General features: G+C 34.6%; 1 long non-coding RNA gene and 1 pseudogene across 1 annotated transcript in view; both read right to left on the bottom strand.

The window, feature by feature from the left end:
- LOC141511008 (uncharacterized) overlaps positions 1-12,364 on the bottom strand; it is a 124,317-nt gene that overhangs the window by 52,281 nt on the left and 59,672 nt on the right. The window lies entirely within an intron of this gene.
- Positions 8,453-10,335, bottom strand: LOC141511007 (tyrosine-protein phosphatase non-receptor type 11 pseudogene; annotated as a pseudogene).

A 12,364-nucleotide genomic window follows, 5' to 3' on the forward strand; every position in this document is an offset into this window, starting at 1 on the left:
CCTTTTTAGTCAAGCACAAAATGTCTAGCCCCCCTCTTCCTCCTATCTAACCTTAATATACTGAAGAAAATTGTTCTATTTCCCCTAAATTTTTTCTTCTCTAGACTTCACATCTCTAGTCCCTTTGATCAGTCCTCACATGGTATGATCTCATGGTCCTTCATTGTTTGGTTTGCTGTTTCCTGGACTTTCTCCAGAGTCTCTTATCCATGTCCTTCTATAAAATACGATACTCAAACCTGAACACCGTATTACAGATGTGATCTAGCTTGGGCAAAATGCAGCAGTTCTTCCCCTCTTTTGTATGCTACCATTGTTTTAAAATCAGGTAGAGTTGCATTAGCTTTTGTAGCTACCGTGTCATATTGTGAACACATCTTAAGCTTTCAAATTCACTAAAATCACTGGATCTTTCCATACAATTTGCAAATTTGATAACTCTGCCACCCACACTTTCATCCAAGGTACTTTAAAAAATTTGATTATCACAGAATCTTACTATATTTGAACCATTCTTTTAGTATGTGGTGATATTCAAGGTAGTATTCTATTTTAGAAAAAAATACTATACTTATAGACAGGAGAACTATTTTCAAATACTAGGCAAGTCACTTATGCTACCTACCTCACAGGATTGCTTTAAGGAATACATTTTCTTTATCAGTGAGAGTTAGATGGAAACGTGGTACCAGGACAAATTATTTTGTCTTCTCATAGGTTAGCTATACTTCCAGTCATGTTATTCCTCTGATGGTTACCTCTTTAGCATCAGATGCCTCATAGTATTACCAGAGTTTCTATCTTTCCTGACAACAAAGTTTCTTTAGGTATTAAAATTGCTAGTTACAGCTCAGATATATTAGCCTAAAGTTAATATTTGTCTGTTTTGTCCACTAGGATATTATGAAACTCTATTTTCCATCAGCACCTCTGCTGATGGAACACTATCGCAGAATAGTATGTTTTTCCTCCCTCCCTCAGAATAAGCTGATCATCTGAAATCCCATCACCATAAATAAAACTTCAAATTTAGATATCCCACAATTTCTCAACTCATTCTCTGTTGCTTCCCCTTTCCAATAAATGAACTGGAAGGAGGAGTATTAAACTCCTTTCAAAGCCTTCCTTTATAGAGGGCTCACAACCTAACAACAACACTACTAAATACCCACCTGTTAACTCCTTTTTTTCTATCAGCTCCTCTGCTTGATTTCTTTTCTAGGCAACAACTTGTCCCCTTGCCTAGGTACCAATGATGCCTTCCCCACTTTTGAGTTTCCTTTTGTGCATTGTCATTTCCCTTTAGAATATAAACACCTTGAGGATAGGGACTGTCTCTTTTTCTCATTTGTGTATCCAGAGTTTAGCTTTAGTGTCTAACAGATGGTAACTGATTAATTAATTTTATCAAATTGAACTGAAATCAATGAGAAATTTGAAATTTGAACTCCAGGTGCATTGTGTTTATGGTTTCATCCAACTTCCTAGTCTTGTAACCCGGCCAATGAAAATGAGCTTAATATGGCATGATCTGTGTTTGATTAACCCATAATTCCTCAAAGAGATCACCCATGTCTTTCCTAAAATTTCATAAACCAGCCCTATAAAATTTGATGAAAAAAGAAATAGAATTAAACTCATGAGGATAAGGTCTGAGGAATCAGCTTTGAATATTAAGTACATATTTGACTATCTCTAATCCTGCAAAACTTCTCCTATTCACAGCCCCCCCATGCCTAATTTTACAATAGCTTTACAAAAATATGATCTCTAACTTTACTACCAAGACTCCCCCAAAAAATGAGGAAAAGAGCATAGTTGCAGGCTGATGTTGGAGATGCTTTGGACTAGACAGAGTTTTGAAGGGTTTCTTTTAATCATATCACAGAGTTTGTTATCCAAAGGACTTATGTACCTAGCTAGACCATATTTCTTTTTATTTTTATCATATTTGTCATTTCTTATGACACAGCAATACTCGATTACATTCCTATATTATAATTTACTTAGTCATTTCCCCAAAAAATAGTCCCTTGTGGTTCAATTGTTTTTAGGCATATCCAATTCTTCGTGCCCCAATTTGGGGCTTTCTTGGCAGGATACTGGAATAGTTTTCCATTTCATCCTCCAACTTACTTTACAGATAAAGAAACTGAGTCAAATAGGGTTAAGTGACTTGCCCAGGTTCACATAACCAGTAAGTATTTTGAGAACAGATTTGAACACTAGAAGCTGAGTATTCCTAACTCCAGACTTGACACTATCCATGGTGCCACCTAGCTGACATAGTCACTTAATTTGTTTCCTTTTTTGTGCAAATGCATTTTTTGTATAGATGAGTATTTTCTACCTGTTATTGAATCTCTTAGCATACAAACTTAAACTTGTAGTTACTAGGTTCAAGATTATGCATATTTTTGTAACTTCTAATATATATCTCCATGCTGTTGTATAAAGTAGTCAAGTCAAGTAACAATTATGCCAGCAATGAATAGCAAGACTTTCCCCACAATTCTTCCCAACTTTTAAAGTTGACATCTTTCACCAATTCTGCAGTTTGATAATTGTGTTAGCTGGAAACACAGAGTTGTCATTTTCACTTATTTTGTACTAATTTTTAGCAAGTTTTATTAATAATTTATGGGTTTTTTTCCTTGTATGAAATATCGTAGTCTACTGGAGAATAATTCATTCTCATAAATTTAGTTTAGCTTTTGGGGTATTATTTGGGATGTTTAAAATTCTAGTACATGTTTATATGTGAGCATATTTATATCCATATTCACTATTTATGGTTCTACATATTTCTAGAGATATCTCTTATAGAGGTAAAGTTTAGATAATAACTCATAAATATGTATTTGTAAAAAAATATATATATGTATATAATGTATATATTTTATATGAATATATACAAAGACAGACCAGTATAGAGAACTGAGCCTCTGACATTAGAGGGGTCAGATGTAAATCCCACCTATAATTGCAGTCAAGACACTTTCAGTGGTCCAAACATCTAAGACTATAAAATGAATAGTTAACATGTTATAGCACTTAAAGCTTTGTAGAACACTTTGCAAGTTCTATCTTATTTGTTTACTGTAACTTCCTCAGGTAAGTGCTATCGTTGTACCCATTCTGCAGATGAGGAAATTGAAAGTTTAAGTCACACAGTTACCCAGCTAATAAGCATCTGAGGCAGAATTTGAATTCAAGTTTTCCTGACACTGAGTCCAAAATTCTATCTATCTATCCTATCACCCAACTGCTTCTAAAAATTGCATAAAAGTTGCTATTCTATACTGGTATCAGGAATTCCCTCAACAAAGACTTCCTGATACCAAGGAAATTACAGGTTCAGACTAAAGATATATGTGTATGCATTTAAATATATTTCTAATTATATAAAATTTTAACTATATGTTATATATATAACTATATATACATTTACAAATATACATATATTTGTATATAAAACTATCTGTATTTGAATGTATTATCTAGATAGATAGATAGATAGATATAGATATGTGATGTGTATATATGTATACATCTACCAAAATTTTTACCTATCTACAATTAGACAGCCAGGTGACATAGTGTATAGATCACTGGACTCGATTCCAAAAGACTCATCATCAGATTTCAATTACCACCTCAGACACTTATTAGCTGTTTGAACCTGGGAGAATCACTTAACCTAGTTTGCTTCCATCTTCTCATCTGTAAAATTAACTAACCCTCTCCAGCATATTTGCCGAGAAAACCCAAAATGGAGTGCTGAAAAGTTGGACATGACTGCCACAATTGAACATCAATAATTGAATAAAGTTATACTTCTACTTTATAAAAATATACTTAAATTAGGAATTTATTTGGAAATTATTTTTTACATGTGATTGTTAATATTGTTCTGATCTGAATTTTAGTCATTCCTCAATAAAATTTTCCCAGAAGTTTTTCTTGTTATTGTGGAATGAATTCTTTCCTTAATAATTTGTCTTCTTTGGTTTATCAAACAGCAAAGTTTGATAATATAGTTTTTTAATTTATGTAATTTTGATAATATAGTTTTAATTTATCTAATTTTGATAATATAGTTTTAATGTATTTAATTTATTTCTTATATTATCAGGTAATTTAGCTCATCGCTGCATTATTAAATAATTTAAGATGTAGTAGTAATATTCTCCCTATTATATTTTTATTATTTACTCAATGTTATTGAAGTTTTATTTTATGCATGAATTTTACTGTTGTTTTGTCAAAAAAATAAATAACTCACTTGTAAACTACATTAAAGTTTGCAAGTTAACTTATAGGTATTATCGTACATGAGCCTCAGGAGTAGATGTGAAAGACTATAGCTAATATAATCACCATTTTACAGAAGAAAAAAGCTGAGACTGACAGATTAAATCCCATAGATGCAAAAGAAAAGAACATAGAGAATTTAAACCCATATTATCCTGATTACCATGATTACTATACTATTTATCATATATTGATAACTATGGCTTATAGCCTTATATTATATATCATTATATGTCATTATATACCACATATTACATACCATATATTAAATATAATATTAATATCATATATTAAGTACCATTATATTAATTTCAATAGTATTGTCCTCTTTGCCAGACTAGCCTGTTCAAGACATGAAAATGTTATACCTCTCCAATTATTTAGTTCTGCAATTATTTGAACAATAATTATAATCTAATATGCATTTACACCTGCACACATACATATACACATATGTATATATATTTCTGTGTAACTTAAATTTATTCTCAAATTTTATTATTTTTGTTTTTTAAAGTGATATTTTCCTTTCTGCACATTTATGTTGAGTTTTGTTAGGAATATGTAAAAATTACTTATGATTTTGTGTGTTTTTTTGTTGTCTGTTAATTTCTTGAAGTAGTTTATTGCTTTCATTAATTTCTTTCATAGTCAATTATCTTAGATCTTCTAAGGAAACCTCATACCATCTGCTAACAAAGTTTTAACATTTTACCACAATTTTATTTATTTAATTTATATTTTTTTGTTATAGCTAAAAAAATAGCAAAGTGGTAAAGTTGATAAAGCACTACCTCTGGAGTCAGAAAGATTTGAATTAAAATCAAGCCTCAGAAACATACTAAATCGACCCGACCAAGTCACTTAAACTTGTTCTATTCAGTTGTATTTATAAAACCAGGATAGATAATAATGCACATCTCCCAGCACAGGGATGAGAAAATAAGAATAATTAGACTAACAACAATACTTAGTAAATATGAAACAGGAATAGTAAGGATAAAAAAAAGAGAAAATATTCCTAAAATGCTTTGCAGAGCACAAAGCAGTGTACAAATATTAGTACCATTATTATGATAAGAATTTCTGGAACGTATGGAATGACAATAACAATAGCCAACCTTTTTCAACCTTCCTCTTAATGAGAAAGGTTTTTTTACACAATTTAACCTTATAAATAAAGGTCTTGCTTGGCTTCAAACAGAAATATTTTGTACATACTCTGGAAAATTCTTCATTTTCTATGACTTCTAACATAAGTAAGCTGTATTGTGTCATGAAATTTTTCTACGTTTATTGAGCTATATAATTAATTTATTCGCTTTATTATGCTATCTGACTTTCTGATAATGAAAGATGTTTTTGTTTTAGATTCCATATGAATTCAAATGAATCGTTTCTAAAATAAATCATTACATGATTTTTACTACTAATATTACATTGGTATTCACTTGTGATAGTTTTCTATAATTATCTTTCTTTATCATGTTCTTCCTTGATTTTGATTCTCGGATGATAGTTGTCTCATGGAATAATAATTTTAAAAATAGTTATAAAGGCTAGGAGTCACATATTCTTCAAATGTTTTACAAAATTCAGTTATGAATCTACCTTATCCTTATGTTAATTTGTTTAGTTTTTATTATATACCTTAATATACAGGAAGTTTTATTTTATGTGTAAATATTCTTGATGTTTTATCAAAACTTAGCTTATTTATAAACTACTTTAAAGTTTGCAAGTAATTTTTTTAGATATTATCTTTGAGCTTCATGATATATGTGACTGTTGCTAATATAATCACCATCTTACAGACCCAGGTTGAATGATTTACTCATAGTCATATGAGTATAATACAAAATATTATTATATATACAATATTTGAGCCCACATTATCCTGACCACAAATTCAGTACCATGAATGTTATACTATAGAGAATATTTTGATAACTTAGCCTTATCATATTACACTAATTTCAACAATATTGTCCTCTTTGCAAAAATATCCTGTTTAAGCCATTCAAATTTTTACCTCTCCAATTACTTAGCTCTTCAATTATTTGAACAAAAAATTAATTCATGGTCTAATATGCAAATATACTTGCACATGTGTATATATCATTGTGTAATTTTTTTAAGTTTATTCCCTAATGATTAATACTTTTTCCTTTTTAAAATGGTATTATGAGCATTAGCAATAGTTTTTTAGATTTAGTTTGCCTGACATAAAACTGATTATAGATACTCCAATTATCTATCATTATTTTTCTATTTGTTGCGATCCATTTTGATAGTTTGTTTTTATTGGCTAATATTTTTACAATTTTATGAGTCTTTTCATAAATTAAGATCTTTATCTTAGTTATGAATCTCATCTCTAATGTTCAATCCCTTTCACTTCAAAATTTTCACATTTACTATTTTTAAAGTATATTAATTTTTTTATTTCATCAATTTGACTTCTCTTTTACTTAGTTTAAATAACGGATATCAATTTGCCTCTTTAGAACTGCTCTAACTTTATCCTATACATTAAGTATGTTGTGTGATTGCTGTCATTATTTTTAACATAATTTGTTATTGTCTCTCTGATTTGTTCTCTAAGTCAGTCATAATTTTGAAAATCATCTTTTTTAGTGTTCATTAAGGTCAACTTCATTTGTTCTTACTTCCCTTATTAATTACTATTTTTGTGTTATGGTCTAGAAAGTATTTAAATTTTCTGCCTTTTTGCATTTATTTATGAGTTCTTTGTGCCCTGGAGCATGATAGCATTTTGCAGAAGTCCTGTGCATTTTAGAGAAGAAAGTAAACTATTTAATATTTCCATTCAGCTCTCTCAATATGTCTATCAACTGCAGTTCTTTCGACATTCTGCTCAAGTCCATAATTTCCTTTGTGTTTATCTTTCTGTTAGACTTGTCTAGCTCTATTAGAGGAAAGTTAAAATCTCTCATTATTAATGACTCGCTGTCTAGGTCTTTTTCCATTTCAGCTAACTTTTCCTTTAAATACTTAGTTCCTATAACATGTGGTGAATATATATTTAATATTAGTACCATCATTGTCTGTGCATACTCTAAAAGAAATAAGTTTTCTCTACTGGTGCAGGCTGTTTAAACTAAGCCAGAGGGAGAAAAGAGAACATGTAGACAAAAACTATTAAAATGACAATTGAGATCATAAGTCCCTCAGCTAAGAAATTTTATAACTTTCTTAGTTGATCCTTATCTAGCATGCTTGAGATTGGTGTATTCAAAAATGCAGGTACTCTTTTTGTTTCAAATTGGCAAGTTTCTAAAGACTCTGAATCTTTTTGCCCTACTAAGTATAAATCAGTCCTGTTGACTTAAGCATCTCAAAATTAACCTACCCTTCTAAATAAGACCTGTTTTCTGAGTTTGTTAAAATTGTACATTTGACTTTATTTTTTACAACAAGTACAAGATAAAGAATCAGAGTGACAACGAAATAAAATTCATCAGTATGTACTTTTATAATATGTGAGATCATATGGTTGATTCAAGTCTTTAATATGGTTGTTAATAAAGCTTATAGTCGAGATTAGAGTTGAAGATGACAAACTACACCAAGAACCAAACCATACCTGTCATCTGTTTTTGTATGGTACAAATCTATTGTTCACATTATTGAAGGCATTGAAACTTTATTTTAAGATGTAAAATAATAATAATAATTATTATTATTCATGGTCCTATATCCAGTCATAGTTATTCAATATATGAATCAATTAGGTACTGAATTCTTTATTGTATGAAATCTCAAACCAGACTGGCTTTACTTTCTTTACTTCTGCTCTTATTTTGATTTCAATTTTGTCTGAAGCCATTATTACAGCTACTGATATTCTGGAGAAAACAAATTTTACTCTACCTTTTAACTTTGAATTTATATGTGTTCCTCTGTAAATTGCTGTACCTAAATTTTTATTCTTTTCTGAACTCTTTTTGTTATGGAAATGAAAATTGAATAGCTTCCTCAATTTAAAACAAAATTCTATAAAATATAACATTGTCTACATTGTAGAGATGATTTCTTCTTATTTAAAAAAAACAAGCAATTGTAAATCAGGTATTGTTGAGAGAGAAAAACATGATCTTTATATGGTTTCACACTTTGCTTATTAGCTGAAGTTAAACAGTCAGGGTGCAAACCTTCCAAATTCTTTCTTCACATGAAAGTCCTTGCATCTTTCTTGAGCTTTTGGGGGTAGGGGGGAATAGTCATATCCAGACCTTGGCAGGTCTTCTCATCTAAAACTCTTCTGCTGCTGCACCAATCCCACATTTTCATAGACTCTAGCACTATCTTCTCTCATTTCTGGACAGGTTGGAGGTGGGGTGCAGGGGGGAAGAGGACTTTGATCTCCACATGTCTGGTCCACTAGGGAATATTTAATGTTTGTATATTCATGCCCTTTTCTCTTGCTTTTCTGCCCCTCCTCAATTCTGCACTGTAGTGTTTCTATATAATGCTGCACAGCCATGTAGATAAATTTGTACTGGGCTTCTGTGTGGACCATCCCTGACCTTTGGGATCTCACCATCTGAATGGTTTTGGGAACATCAATACCACAATCCACACCTTTCTCTCCGATAATGCCAATAAGGATGTCAATCACAATGAAAGTTCCTGTCCTGCCAGTCCCAGCACTGCAATGCACCACCACTGGGCATGCGTCAGGGATGCTCTCCTGCTTGTGATGGACCTCTTCTAAAAAGTCCAGACCTCCTCCAGGATTGGTGGGCACGCCGTGATCAGGCCAGATTCTAAAATGATACAGCCACACTGTTCTGTCTGTGTTCCCTTGTCCAAACCTTGGAGAGTGCAAGCTCTTGGAGCGTATAGTCATGAACAGCACTTTCTTTAACATTCCTAAGGCACATGGCCCCATACTCCTTTAGAGCATATTCATCAGGCCCGTACTTGACACATTTACTCTTGCCTCTCTCTACTTCTTTCGTTGTCATGACAATAACTCGAGAATTCTCCTGGAACACCATTCTCCAGAAGTCATTCACTGTGTTCTGTAGACAGCCTTGAGTTGCAACATAACGTTTTTGGGGTTTTGAATTGTTGCACTTGGTCTCAAATTCAGGCGGGATAATGTTTGCATTGATGTAATCTGAAACTGGTTCATTTGGATCCCCATCATGCACAATAACCCTGGTATGATCAAATGGTAAAATATTCTTACATCTGTTTTTGTTTTTTATTTTCTGGTCGCTGAGCCTCTTCACCACTATATAGGAGTTTGCATTCCGGTTGTTGCAGAGTCTCAAATTCTTCCCAAAAACCTTGCTTAACTTTATCTGTGGTCTCAGCTAATTTGCTTTCGATCTCTGCAGCATAAATGCGAGTTGTATGCAGGGGCTGCTTGAGCTGCAGCACCGTCCCCAGAGTTTCCACCATAGGGTTCTTCTTGGAATGTTCCACCGGATCTGTTAGAGACTCAAACTTCTCCCCTCCACCGACGTCATAATTCAGACCCTGGCAGCAAATCATGACGTGCGTCACTTTGGATTTGCCATCGATACTGTCACCTTGATCATCCCCTGTCCGGACGGAGAGAACCAAGTCCCCCGGGTGGCTCTGGCTTTCCTGTACCAGGAAACTTCCATGTTTGCCTTTCTCAGTAATTTCTCTGCTTCTTTCCCAGAGAGGTGCCCGTGAAACCACCTCTCGGAGGCAGGGTCTGCACAGTTCAGCGGGCATTTGAGTTCGATGGCATCGCCGTTCTTTTCTTTCAGCTGCCCATGTCACTGCACTAACTCGGCCAGCGTGGCAAACTTCTCCCGGCCGTACAGATCTAAAATAGTCACCGGTGTTCGGAATCTTGATGTGAGTGACAGCCCCAGTCCGCCTCGCAGAAAGGGTGACGTCTCCCGGATTACTCTTACTGGGCCTGGCCCAAAAGCTGCCGTCAACGCCGCGTGCCAGCCGTAGATTGTCTGCCTCCACTCCAGTGATATTTGGGTGAGACCATCTCCGGGATGTCATGGTCCTCGCGCTCCCGGGCTCCTCCGAGGATCCGCTTCCTCCGAGGATTAGCGCGGAGCCCGCGGCGCTCCAGCCGCCATCCAGGCCTCGGGATCTGGGAGATGAGAGTCGAGCCGCCCCCCAAGCGCCTCCTCTCCGCTCCCCCTGAACTCTTTTGTTATTGTTTTGTTTTGTCTTTAAGATTTTTGCAAGGCAATGGGTTAAGTGGCTTGCCCAAGGCCACACAGCTAGGTTATTATTAAGTGTCTGAGACCGGATTTGAACTCAGGGACTCCTGACTCCAAGGCCGGTGCTTTATCCACTATGCCACCTAGCCGCCCCCGCTGAACTCTTTTTAATAGCTGAGTTCAATGCATTTATATTTGGTGTTCTGGTAATTTCTATTTTCACTCAACAGATCTTTTGTTTTCCCAAGATAATCTTTTCAAATCCCCCTTCTCTTCTCTAAAATAAAGGTGGAGTTTAATGAGGATCTTTGCTACATTGATCCCTAAAACTCTTCATAAGTTATGGGGCAGAAAACAGAGCGTTGGTATAATGTTTAGAATGATCCTATTAAAAACTCAGATTGAACCAAGCCTAATGTGAGTGGCCATATACAGCAAAGGATTATTTTTTTAAGATGTATTGGTAGAAAAGGGGGGTGGAATAAAAGAAAGAATGAGATAAAAGAAAACAGAGAAAAACAAACAATTCAATCCATGTTTGACTTCTGTTTTCTCTGCCAAGTAATATCATATTTGCAATTGGAAATGATAGAACAAAAATGACTAACAGCAACTTCTAACCAATATGACAGAGAAAAGCCAGTCACTGTTTTAAGCTCTCCTGGCTTTCCCTCAGATCTAATATGAATCAAGTCTCTTAAAAATTTTTAGATCAAAAGAACCCACAAAAGAGAGCAAAGGGAAACATCTTCCAGCAAAATCTGTGAAACGGGGGTGTGGCAAGCCCAGGGCAGTGAGTAGAGACCCAGAGCACCAGATGGAGGGTGAGGTGAGGCACTTGCCTGAGAACTGAAAGAATGGGAATAGAAGGCTTGGTGGTGAGTGGGCAGCCTGGGGGAGCTCCAGTATGCAGACAGGAGAGCTCCAGCAGTGTTGCCCACCACACCCATTTGGCCAGCTAGACTGGTTTGGAAGCCCTGAACTGCAAGCCCCCAGTATTCCCAGAAGAGTCCCTGATATTGCTGTGGGAAAACCTGACTTTCTCCACTACAAAGAAAGTAATAGCCCCAGGTGTTCACACCTTTCCCCAGGGCCCTGGTGTGGGCTAAGAACTTCTCCCAGCAAAGATTACACAAAGAGACCCTCTGGCTTTTCCAGCCCAGTGACTGGGTTTGTGAGGACAGCCCCAGGCAAAGAGAGTGGGCAGCTGACATGCCCAACAAAGACAATTCAGAGAAAGCTTCTGACATTCCTTGCTGGTTGGTAACTTCCTGGAATTCCAAACTCCAGTAGGGTAGACCTCTAGGGTTCTCAATACCAAAGGTATGCACACAAAGCCCTCCCCCAACACAAGACCCTAGGGAAAGATAACATACCAAAACATAAAAATGCTAGTGCAAAGCAGGGACTATTGAATGTTACCTTAGAGATAAGAATTCTAGCTCAGAAAAGGAGGACAGAAGGGATGAAGCTTTAGAGGAGAATATGAATTGGTCTCCAACCCAGAAAGACTTTGTAGAAAAGATCAGAAAGGAGTTTAAAAATCAATTGGAAAAGTTGGGAAAAGAAATGCTAGAAAAAATTAACACTATGCAAGAGAAAATTAGCATCTTACAACAAAAAAAAAAATGACAAGGAAAAAAACCCTTTAAAAATACAATTGGACAGATACAAAATGAAAATAATTCCTTTATAACTCCTTTAACAATAGAATTGACCAACTGAAAAAGGAGATGCAATTGAAAATGTAGACAATTCCTCTCTAAGAAATAAATTGGAATCTGTGGAAACTAATGACTTCATGGGATACCAAGAGTCTATTTTTAAAAATATTTTTTAAATGAAAAATAGAAGAAAATAGG

Source organism: Macrotis lagotis, chromosome 2, assembly GCF_037893015.1.
Source record: "Macrotis lagotis isolate mMagLag1 chromosome 2, bilby.v1.9.chrom.fasta, whole genome shotgun sequence".
NCBI lineage: Eukaryota > Metazoa > Chordata > Mammalia > Peramelemorphia > Peramelidae > Macrotis > Macrotis lagotis.